Genomic DNA, 13,017 nt, shown 5'->3' with positions numbered 1-13,017 from the left:
CAACTAGAACAAAAACCACATTTCAGAAAGTTAATCAGGATGAAAAAGCAGTGGGAAAAGGAAGAACTAATTCAAAGGAATTTCAATAAGGTTAATAGCTGATTTTTCAGCAGAAATTATACAGGCTGGACGGGAATGAGAGGATATACTTAAATTGTAAAAGGAAAGAACTTACAACCAAGGATCAGATTCAGATTAGATGGAGAGATTAGAAGCTTAACAGATAAGCAAAAGTTAAGAGAATTCAGCACCACTGGACCAGTTTATGACAAATGCTAAAGGAATTTCTCTAGATAGGAAATGAAAGAGAAGGAAAGGACTTACAAAAATAAATCCCAAACAATAAAGTAAGTGAATATAAGGCCATATATATCAATGATTGCCTTAAATGTAAATGGATTAAATGCCCCAACCAAAAGATATAGACTGTATGAATGGATACAAAACAAAGCAAGACCTACATACATGTTGTCTACTAAAGACCACTTAAGACTTAGGGAAATATTAAGACTAAAAGTACAGGGATGGACTAATATATATTCCATGCAAATGGAAATCAAAAGAAGTCAAGAGTAGTGATAGTTATTCATATGAAATTGACTTCAAAATAAAGACTGTTAAAAGAGACAAGGAAGGATACTGCATAATGATGAAGGATTCAGTTCAGTTTAAGCAGAAGATATAGCAATTATAAGAATATATATGCCCAACATAGGAGCACCTCAATATATAAGGCAAATACTAACAGGAATAAAAGGGGAAATTTACAGTTACACTATAATACTGGAGAACTACAACATTCCACTTACACCAATGGACAGATCATGCAAATAGAAAATAAATAAGAAAAGACAAGCCTTAAATAACACAATAGAGCAAATAGGCTTAGTGTATTATTTAAAGGACATTCCACACAAAAGTGATAGAATACAATTTTTTTCTTAATTGTAAACAGATAATCTCCAGGATAAATAACATCTTGGGCCAAAAAATAATCCTTGGTAAATTTAGGGAAACTGAAATTATAGAAGCCATCTTTTCTGACCAAAACTTTAAAAGAGTAGATATCAATTACAGGAAAAAAGTGGGCCTTAGAAAGCATCACTATGAACAAAGCTAGTGGAGGTGATGGAATTCCAGTTCAGCTATTTCAAATCCAAAGATGATGCTGTGCTGCACTCAATATGCCAGCAAATTTGGAAAACTCAGCAGTGGCCACAGGACTGGAAAAGGTCAGTTTTCATTCCAATCCTGAAGAAAGGCAATGCCAAAGAATGCTCAACCTACCACACAATGGCACCCATCTCACACGCTAGTAAAGTAATGCTCAAAATTCTCCAAGCTGGGCTTCAGCAATACGTGAACCATGAACTTCCAGATGTTCAAGCTGGTTTTAGAAAAGGCAGAGGAACTAGAGATCAAACTGCCAACATCCGCTGGATCATTGAAAAAGCAAGAGAGTTCCAGAAAATCATCTGTATCTCCTTTATTAACTATGCCAAAGCCATTAACTGTGTGGATCACAATAAACTGTGGAAAATTCTGAAAGAGACAGGAATACCAGACCACCTGACCTGCCTCTGAGAAACCTATATGCAGGTCAGGAAGCAACAGTTAGAACTGGACATGGAACAACAGACTGGTTCCAAGTAGGAAAAGGAGTATTTCAAGGTTATATATTGTCACCCTGCTCATTTAACTTATATGCAGAGTACATCATCAGAAACTCTGGGCTGGAAGAAGCACAATGTAGATTCAAGATTGCTGGGAGAAATATCAATAACCTCAGATATGCAGATGGCACCACCCTTATGGCAGAAAGTGAGTGAAGAGGAACTAAAAAGCCTCTTGATGAAAGTGAAAGAAGAGAGTGAAAAAATTAGCTTAAACTCAACATTCAGAAAACGAAGATCATGGCATCTGGTCCCATCACTTCATGGGAAATAGATGGGGAAACAGTGGAAACAGTGTTAGACTTTATTTTTGGGGGCTCCAAAATCACTGCAGATGGTGATTGCAACCATAAATTAAAAGACGCTTACTCCTTGGAAGAAAAGTTATGACCAACCTAGATAGCATGTTGAAAAGCAGAGACATTGCTTTGCCAACAAAGGTCCATCTAGTCATTTTTCCAGTGGTAATGTATGGATGTGAGAGCTGGACTGTGAAGAAAGCTGAGTGCCAAAGAATGGATGCTTTTGAACTGAGGTGTTGGAGAATACTCTTGAGAGTCCCTTGGACTGCAAAGAGATCCAACCAGTCCATTCTGAAGAAGATCAGCCCTGGGATTTCTTTGGAAAATGATGCTAAAGCTGAAAATCCAGTACTTTGGCCACCTCATGCGAAGAGTTGACTCATTGGAAAAGACTCTGATGTTGGGAAGGATTGGGGGCAGGAGGAGAAGGGGACGACAGAGGCTGAGATGGCTGGATGGCATCACTGCCTTGATGGACGTGAGTCTGACTGAACTCTGGGAGTTGGTAATGGACAGGGAGGCCTGGCGTGCTGCGATTAATGGGGTCGCAAAGAGTCGGATATGACTGAGCAACTAAACTGACTGACAGGAAAACAAACAAACAAACAAACAAACTGTAAATATCTTAAACACATTGAGGCTAAACAATATGATACACTACTACGTAGCTATGAGGACACTGAAAAATCAAAGAAGAAATTAAAAATTACCTAGAAACAAATGGTAACTAAAGTATAATAACCCAAAATCTGTCATATACAGCAAGAGATACTAAGAGGGAAGTTTATAGCAATATAAGCCTATCTCAAGAAACAAGGAAAACATCAAACAAACAGCCTAACCTTTCACCTAAAAAGCAATTAGTAAAAGATGAACATAACCCCCAAAGTTAGTAGGAGGAAATATATCATAAATATCAGAAGAGAAATAAAAGAGAAAGAAATGAAGGAAACAATAGCAAAGATCAATAAAACTAAAAGCTCGTTCTCTGAGAAGATAAACAAAATTGACAAACAATTAGCCAGACTCAACAAAAAAAAAAAAAAAAAAAAGGGAAGAGGACTCACATTAACAAAATTTGAAATGGAAAAGAAGTTACAGCAGACAACATAGAAATGCAATAGCTCATAAGAAACTACTGTAAGCAACTATACACCAATAAAATGGTCAACTGGGAAGAGACAGACATATTTTTAGAAAAGTGCAACCTTTCAAGACTAAACCAGTAAGAAAGGTATGGATATACCAATCACAAGCATTGATATTGAAACTGTGATCAAAATTCTTGGAATAAACAAAAGCCCAGGGCCAGATGGCATCACAGGTGAATTTTATCAAATATTTAGAAAAGAGCTAATACCTATCCAAATCAAATGGCTTCACTCCAAAAAAATTTCAGAGGGATGAAAACTCCCAAACTGATATTATAAGATCACCATCGTCCTGAAACCAAAACCACAAAAAGCTATCACAAAAAATAATATTACAGGTCATTACCATTGATAAACATAGATTCAAAAATCATCAGCAAAATTCTAGCAAACAGAATTGAACATTAAAATATTAAAAGGACCATATACCAGACCAATTGGGTTTTATCCCAGAGATGCAAAGATTCTTCAACATATGCAAATCAATCAGCATGATACATCATATTAACAATCTGAAAGTAGAAACCTTGTGATATTTCATTAGATACAGAGAAAGCTCTCCACAAAATTAAAAACCCATTTATGATAAAATAAATTCTCAAGAATAGAAGAAACCTACTTCAATATAATAAAGGATGTATACAACAAGCCCACAACAAACATTATTCTCAATGGTGAAACATTGAAAGCTCTTCCTCTAAGATTAGCGACAGGACAAAGATGCTCACTCTCACCACTATTATTCAATATACTTTTGGAAGTCCTAACTAGAGCAATTAGAAAAGAAAATGAAATAAAAGCAATACATTTTGGAAAAGAAGTCAAACTGTCATTATTTGAAGATGGCATGATACTAAACATACAAAACCCTAAGGATGTTACCAGGAAATTACTAGAGCTAATCAATTGATTTTGTAAAACCACAGGGTACAAAATTAATGAACATAAATATATTGCATTTCTTTATACTAACAATGAAAAATCAGAAAAAGAAATTAATGAGACAATAGCATTCACAATTACAAAAAGAAGAATAAAATATCTAGGAATAAACCTACCTAAAGAGATAAAAGATCTGTACGCAGAAAACCATAAGACACTGATGAAAGAAATTAAAGATGATATAAACAGATGATGAGATACACCATGCACTTAGATGGGAAGAGTGGATATTTTGAAAATGACTATACTGTACAAAGCAATCTAGAGATTCAAAGTGAGCCCTATCAAATGATCAATGCAATTTTTTCACAGAACTAGAACAAAAAAAATTTATACTATTTGTGTGGAAATGCAAAAGACCTCAAATAGCCATAGACATCTTGACAAAGAGAAACAGAGCTGAAGAAGTTAGCCTTCCAGTCTTCACACTACAAAGTTCCAGTAATCAAGACAGTATGGTGCTGGCACAAAAGAACAATTAGAAAGCCCAGAGGTAAATCTATGCACCTATGAGCACCTTAAATTTGAGGAAGGAGGAAAGAGGAAACAATGAAGAGGACAGTTTGTCAATGGGTAGTGCTGGAAAAACTGGACAGCTATATGTAAAAAAAATGAAATCAGAATACTCCCTAGTACCATACACAAAAATAAACTAAAAATGGATTAGAAACTTAAAGTCGAGAAACAATAACACTTGCAGAAGAAAACAGGCTGAATACTGTGAAAAAAAATGCAGTAATATCCTCTATGACCCATCTTCTAGAGTAATGGAATTATAACACATGTACACCCATGGATGATTCATTTCAATGTATGGCAAAACCATCACAATATTGTAAAGTAATTAGCCTCCAATTAAAATAAATAAATTTTAAAAATAAACAAGTCAGATCTAATTAAACTTAAAAGTTTTTGCACAACAAGAGAAAATATTAGCAAGATGAAAAGATAGACTCAGATTGGGAGAAAATAGTGGCAAATGAAACAATTGAGAAAGGATTCATTTCCAGAGTAAATAAACATTTCAATATCAGAAAAACAACCCAATCAAAAATTAGGAGAAAGATCTAAACAGAAGTTTCTCCAAAGAAGACATACAGATGGCCAGCAAACACATGGAAATATGCTCAACATTGCTCTTTACCAGAGAAATGCAATCAAAAGTACAATGAGGTGTCACTTTCCACCAATCAGAACGACCATCATCAAAAAATCTACAAACAGTAAATGCTGGAGAGGATGTAGAGATAAGGGAACTATCTTGCATGATTTGGGGAATATAAATTGATACAGCCTATGAACAGCATTGTAGAAATTTCTTTAAAAAACTAGAAATAAAACTATAATATGACAGTGTAATTTAATTCATGGGCATTCATGCATGTGTGTGCTAAGTTGCTTCAGTCGTGTCTGACTCTTTTCGACCCTATGGACTGTAATCCTCCAGGCTCCTCTGTCCATGGGTTTCTCCAGGCAAGAATCTTAAGAAAGGAATCAGGCTCCCTGACCTCAGATTATACTACAAAGTTAAAGTAATCAGAACAGTTTGAAACAGGCACAAAAACAGAAATATAGATCAATGGAATGAGATTGAAAGCCCAGAAATAAACACACACACCTATGGTCAATTAATCTATGACAAAGGATGCAATGGAGGTAATGCAGTCTAATCAACAAATGGTGTTGGGGAAACTGGACAGATAAATGCAAGTGAATGAAAATAGATCATTCTTTAGCATCATACACAAAAATACACCCCAAATGAATGAAAGACCTAAACATAAGACTGAATATAAAACTCTTAGAGGAAAACATCGTCAGGAGAGTCTTTAAGCTAAATCACAGCAATATCCTCTCCAAGCTATCTCCTAGAATAATGGAAATAAAAACAAAATAAACAAATGGGACCTAATTAAACTCAAAAGTTTTAAGGAAACCATAAAGAAAATGAAAAGGCAAATCCACAGAATGGGAGAAAATATTTGCAAAGGATGTGACAAATAACTCATGCAGCTTAATATGAAAAACAAAACAAATAACCTAATAGAAAATACACAGAAAACCTAAATAGAAAGTGTTAGTCATATAGTCATGTCTGACTCTTTCTGACCCCATGGACTGTAGCCCGTCAGGTTCCTTTGTCCATGGAATTCTCCAGGCAAGAATACTGGAATCAGTAGCCATTCCCTTCTCCAGGGGATCTTCCCAACCCAGGGATTGAACCTGGGTCTCCTGTATTTCAGAAAAATTCTTTACTGTCTGAGCCACCAGGGAAGCCAAAAACAAATTAAAATATTTGAAGGAAGTGATAGTTTTTCAAAGACCTACAGATAGCTATCAGGCACATGAAAAGATGTTCATCATTGTTAATTACTAGAGAAATGCAAATCAAAACTTCAATGACTTATTACCTAGCAGGCAGGATGACCATCATCAAAAAGTTGTCAAGCAATAAATACTGGAGAAGATCTGAAGAAAAGTGAATTGTCTGACATTGTTTTGTAAATGTAAATTGGTACAGAAACTATGGAGAATAGTATGGAAGCTCTTTAAAAACCTAAAGTAGGACTGTAATATGGCCAGTAATCCCACTCCTGTGTTTGTACCCAGAGGAAACCATAATTCAAAATGATACATGCATCCCAATGTTCACTGCAGCATTGTTCACAATAATGAAAACATGGAAGCAGCCTAAATGTCCACTGACAGATGAATGGATAAAGAATATTATACATATATGTATATATATCTCCCATTGTGTATATGTACACACAAAGAAGTGCTACTAAGCCCTTAAAAAAATTAAATAATACCATTTGCAGCAAGATAGAGGGACCAGGAGATTAACACACTATGTACGTCAGATAGGGAAAGGCAAATATCATATGATATCACTTAACATGTGGAATTTAAAAAAATGATACAAGTGAATTTATTTACAAAACAAAATAGACCCAGGAATGTTTTTTTTTTGTTCCAGGGTAAAGGAGGGTTGGGGAGAGGGATATATTGGGAGTGTGGGACTGATATGTACTCACTGGTATATTTAAAATAGAGAACTATTACGGACCTACTGTACAGGTCAGGGAATGAGGCTCAATATTTTGTAAAAATCTAATGGGAAAATCATTTGAAGAAGAATAAATAAATGTTTTATATATAATTAAATCACTGCGTTATACACTTAAAACGAACACATTGGTAACAACCACGTTTCAATTTAAAATAAACATTAACAAAATAGAGGGACAAGGTGGTGGAAGACTTGGTGGATGTGGAGTGCATTTCACTCCAAGGATGCATCATTAATATATCTTCAGTTGCAGAAGATCTCACAGAGCACCAGTTGAGAAGTGGCAGAGGAGTCCCTGATCATAAGAAAGAAATATATATTCATGTAAAACTTGGTAGGACCTATAAAAGAAGCTTAAAAGAGAGGTATGTAAGAGGGAGCAGACCTGCACATGGGTGGTGTGGGAGCTGAGGAGAGGTAAGATCTCCAAATCAGGGCAATTTGTTGCCAAAGAGATAAAGCATTTGAGACTGTCAGAGAGTGAAATAGCTCATCTGTGGCAGTCTGAATGGAGGAAGAACCAAACAACTATGTACCTCCACTCCAGTAATCTTGCCTGGAAAATCCCATGGACATAGGAGCCTGGCAGGCTACAGTCCATGGGGTTGCAGAGAGTCAGGCATGACTGAGCAACTATCACTCCTATGTACCCTGGACAGGGATGAAAGTCCACTGGAATGTGCAGCAGTTGGGAGCTATAGTGTGAAAATGGGAGAAAAATCCTGGTGTGAGGACTGCTGTTGACTGCAGGAAGGCAACCTGAAGGGACAGGCAGGAGACAGTGGTGGGGAATGCCTTTGGAGGAAATCTAGGCAGCAATGAAGGCAGGGTGCTACTGCAGATTCATGCACAATAGATGCAACCATCACTGTAGCCTCTCTCTCCCCAGATGCTGGTACCAGCAGTTGATCAACAGAGAAAGACCCCAGAGAGGGTGGCCCTTTGAGTGCCTGATGTGCAGAGCGGCAGAAAAGGGCCAGCCACGGATGTTCTTTGAATGCCAGCTGTCAGAGGCTATAAAAATATCCTAGGAGAACCATATTTTCTGCTTCAATGTGCACCTGGTGTCACTGAGATTTCTGTGATCCAAGCAGTCATGCCACTTCCAAACTTTGCTTTCTTCTATTTTTTTTTTCTTTTCAGTATATTTCCTAGTTTGTTTTGTTTGCTTTGCTTTATTCCTCAGTTGGCTCTCTGTTTTGGTCTTGTTTCCTGTTTTGTGTTTTAGTTAATTTTTTTTTAATTTTATTTTTTTTTTATTTTTTAAATTTTAAAATCTTTAATTCTTACATGCATTCCCAAACATGAACCCCCCTCCCACCTCCCTCCCCATAACATCTCTCTGGGTCATCCCCATGCACCAGCTCCAAGCATGCTATATCCTGCATCAGACATAGACTGGCGATTCAATTCTTACATGATACTATACATGTTAGAATGCCATTCTCCCAAATCATCCCACCCTCTCCCTCTCCCTCTGAGTCCAAAAGTCCATTATACACATCTGTGTCTCTTTCCCTGTCTTGCATACAGGGTTGTCATTGCCATCTTCCTAAATTCCATATATATGTGTTAGTATACTGTATTGGTGTTTTTCTTTCTGGCTTACTTCACTCTGTATAATTGGCTCCAGTTTCATCCATCTCATCAGAACTGATTCAAATGAATTCTTTTTTACGGCTGAGTAATACTCCATTGTGTATATGTACCACAGCTTTCTTATCCATTCATCTGCTGATGGACATCTAGGTTGTTTCCATGTCCTAGCTATTATAAACAGTTTTAGTTAATTTTGTTTTTAATTGGTTGATGTCATATTTGGTTTCCTTTTTTCACCAGGTTACTCTCTTGTCCATAATTTTCTTGGAATATTTTGGTTTTGTTTGTGTATACATATGTATGCGTGTGTTTGTACCATTGTTTTTATTTCTATTTGTCTGATTTTTCATTTACCATTTTTCTGGGATTCATTTTTTGTTTCCTTTTTTTGTTTTGTTTTGTTTTGTTTTGTTTTGGATATTTTTGTTTGTTTGTTTTATGTGTCTGTTTTAATCCCCTTTCTTGTCATACCAAACAACTTGTGGCATCTTGGTTCCTTAACCAGAGATCATTCCTGGGCTTCTGGTGTGGGAGTGCTGATTCCAAGATACAAGATTGCCAGAGAACTCCTGACCTGAAGCAGTATTAGCTAGTGAGAACTCTAATGAAGACCTCCACCTGTACCCAAGGCCAGCACAGCAAGAAAACTCACCCAAACAGCAAGCAAGACAAGAACACAGACACAATCGTCAGCAGGCAGACTTCCTACAGACACCTCAAAACACACGACTTCACACATCCCTGACCATCAGAGGGTAAAACTCACCTCCTCTCACTTGAACACAGGCACGAGTCTCTCCCAATATGAATCTTACACAAACCCCTGGACCAACCTCACTAACCAAGGGCAGAGACCAAAAGCAAGAGGAACTACTGTCCTATACCTCAAGCAAAGAGACCTCAAACACAATATGTTACATAAGATGAAAGACAGAAGGAATACTGTGCCCATGAAGGAAAAAGGTGAAATACACAAGACCAAATAAATGTAGTGGAAATAGGCAAACTAGCTGAAAAAGATTTCAGAGTAATGATAGTAAAGATGATCCAAAATCTGGAAAATATAATGGGTAAAATGCAAGCATCATTTAACACATTTAACATGGACCTAAAAGGAATAAGAGTAAGCAAACAATAATGAATAGCACAAACAATGAAATCAAAAACAATCTAGAAGGAGTCAATAGAATAACTATAACAGAAAAACAAATAGGTGAGTTGGAAGATAGAATGATGGAAACAACTATTGTATAGCAGAATGAAGACAAAAGAATGACAGGAACTGAGGATAGTTTCAGAGATCTATGGGACAAAATTAAATTCACTAGCATTCAAATTATGAGGGCTCAGAAGAAGAGTAAAAGAAAGGGTCTGAATAAATTTGTGAAGAGAATATAGTACATATCTTCCCTAACATGGGAAATGAAATAGTCAATCAAATCCAAGAAGGGCAGAAAATTCCATAATTTATAAATCCAAAGAGAAACATGCCAAGAAACATATTAATCAAACAATCAATAAAGAAAAAAATTAAAAGCAGCAAGTGAAAATCAACAAGTAACACTCAAGGAAAATCCCATATCATTAACAGCTGATCTTTCAGCAGATAATTTGCAGGTCAGAGGGAATGACAGTGTATATTTAAAGTAATGAAAGGGAAAAACCTATAACCAAGATTGGTCTACCCAGCAATGATCTCAATCAAAATTTATGGAGAAAACAAAAACTTTACAGAAAAGCAAAAGTTAAGAGAATTTAGTACCAGCAAGCCAGCTTTACAACAAATGCTAAAGGGACTTCGTTAGGCAAGAAACATCGGAAAAAGTGAAAACCTACAAAGAGAAATCCAAAACAACTAAGAAAATACCTATAGGAACTTATATGTTAAAATGACTTTAAATGTAAATGGATTAATGTTCCAAAGAAAAGACACGGACAGACTAAATGTATACAAAAAAAAAAAAAAAAAAGACCCACATATATGCTGTCTAGAAGAGTCTTGCTTCAGACCTAGGGACACATATAGACTGAAAGTGAGAGGATGAAAAATGATATTCCATGAAAATGAATAGTAAAACAAAGCCAAAGTAGCAATTATCATATCAGACAAAATACACCTTAAAATTAAAAATATTACAAGAGATAAGGAAGAACATTGCATAAAAATCAACAGGTCAATCCAAGAAGAAGACATAAAAATTATAAATATTTATGCACCAATATGAGCACCTCAATACATAAGGGAAACCCTAAAAGACAAAAAGGGGAAATTGACAGTAACAGAACAATAGGGGATTTTAATATCCCACTACAACAAAGGTCCGTCTAGTCAAGAGTATGGTTTTTCCAGTGGTCATGTATGGATGTGAGAGTTGCACTGTGAAGAAACCTGAGGGCTGAAGAATTGATGCTTTTGAACTGTGGTGTTGGAGAAGACTCTTGAGAGTTCCTTGGACTGCAAGGAGATCCAACCTGTCCATTCTGAAGGAGATCAGCCCTGGGATTTCTTTGGAAGGAATGATGTTAAAGCTGAAGCTCCAGTACTTTGGCCACCTCATGCGAAGAGTTGACTCATTGGAAAAAACTCTGATGCTGGGAGGGATTGGGGGCAGGAGGAGAAGGTGACAACCAAAGATGGGATGGCTGGATGGCATCACTGACTCGATGGACGTGAGTCTGAGTGAACTCTAGGAGATGGTGATGAACAGGGAGGCCTGGCATGCTGCGATTCCTGGGGTCACAAAGAGTAGGACATGACTGAGTGACTGAATTTAACTGACACTAATGGATAGATCATCAAAAAAGAACATTAATAAGGAAATACAAGGTGTAAATGGCACATCAGACTAGATGTACCTAACTGATATCTTCATGGCACTTCATCCAAATACTGAGGAACACAGTTTCTTATCAAGTGCACATGGAACATTCCCCAGGATAAATCACATCTTGGATCACAAATCAAACCTAAGTAGAATCAAGAAAATTGAAATGCTATTAAGCATCTTTGCTGATCAGAATGGTATGAGACTAGAGGTCAATTACAGGAATTACAGGAAAAAACTGTAGAAAACACAAACACATGGAGATTAAACAATATGCTGTTAAATAATCAATGTTATTTATATTTATAGTATAATTTTTATATATTTTTAAAATAAATTAATTTGTTTTTATTTTATTAATTTATATTATATGTTAACACTGCTTTTCACAGCATCATCTTTCAGGATTTGAAATAGTTCAACTGGAATTCTGTCCCCTCCACTAGCTTTGTTCGTAGTGATGCTTCCTAAAGCTCACTTGACTTCACATTCCAGGATGTCTGGCTCTAGGTGATTGATCACACCATCGTGATTATCTGGGTCGTGAAGCTCTCTTTTGTACAGTTCTTCTGTGTATTCTTGCCACCTTTTCTTAATATCTTCTGCTTCTGTTAGGGCCATATCATTTCTGTCTTTTATTGATCCCATCTTTGCATGAAATGTTCCCTTGGTGTCTCTAATTTTCTTGAAGAGATCTCTAGTCTTTCCCATTCTGTTGTTTTCCTCTATTTCTTTGCATTGATTGCTGAAAAAGCCTTTCTTATCTCTTCTTGCTATTCTTTGGAACTCTGCATTTAGATGCTTATATCTTTCTTTTTCTCCTTTGCTTTTCACTTCTCTTGTTTTCACAGCTATTTGTAAGGCCTCCCCAGACAGCCATTTTGCTTTTTTGCATTTCTTTTCCATGGGGATGGTCTTGATCCCTGTCTCCTCTACAATGTCACAAACCTCCGTCCATAGTTCATCACCAACTATGTCTATCAGATCTAGTCCCTTAAATCTATTTCTCACTTCCACTGTATAATCATAAATGATTTGATTTAGGTCATACCTGAATAGTCTAGTGGTTTTCCATACTTTCTTCAATTTAAAACTGAATTTGACAATGGAGTTTATGATCTGAGCCGCAGTCAGCTCCCTGTCTTGTCTTTGCTGACTGTATAGAGTTTCTCCATCTTTGGCTGCAAAAAATATATAATCAATCTGATTTCGGTGTTGACCATCTGGTGATGTTCTTGTGTAGAGTATTCTCTGGTGTTCATGGGAAGTACTGATGCTGAAGCTGAAACTCTAATACTTTGGCCACCTCATGCAAAGAGTTGACTCATTGGAAAAGACCCTGATAATGGGAGGGATTCAAGGTAGGAGGAGAAGGGGACAACAGAGGATGAGATGGCTGGATGGCATCACTGACTCTATGGACATGAGTTTGAGTGAACTATGGGAGTTGGT

This window comes from Capra hircus, chromosome 15 (genome assembly GCF_001704415.2).
Source record: "Capra hircus breed San Clemente chromosome 15, ASM170441v1, whole genome shotgun sequence".
Lineage (NCBI taxonomy): Eukaryota > Metazoa > Chordata > Mammalia > Artiodactyla > Bovidae > Capra > Capra hircus.
This window is presented reverse-complemented; position numbering follows the sequence as displayed.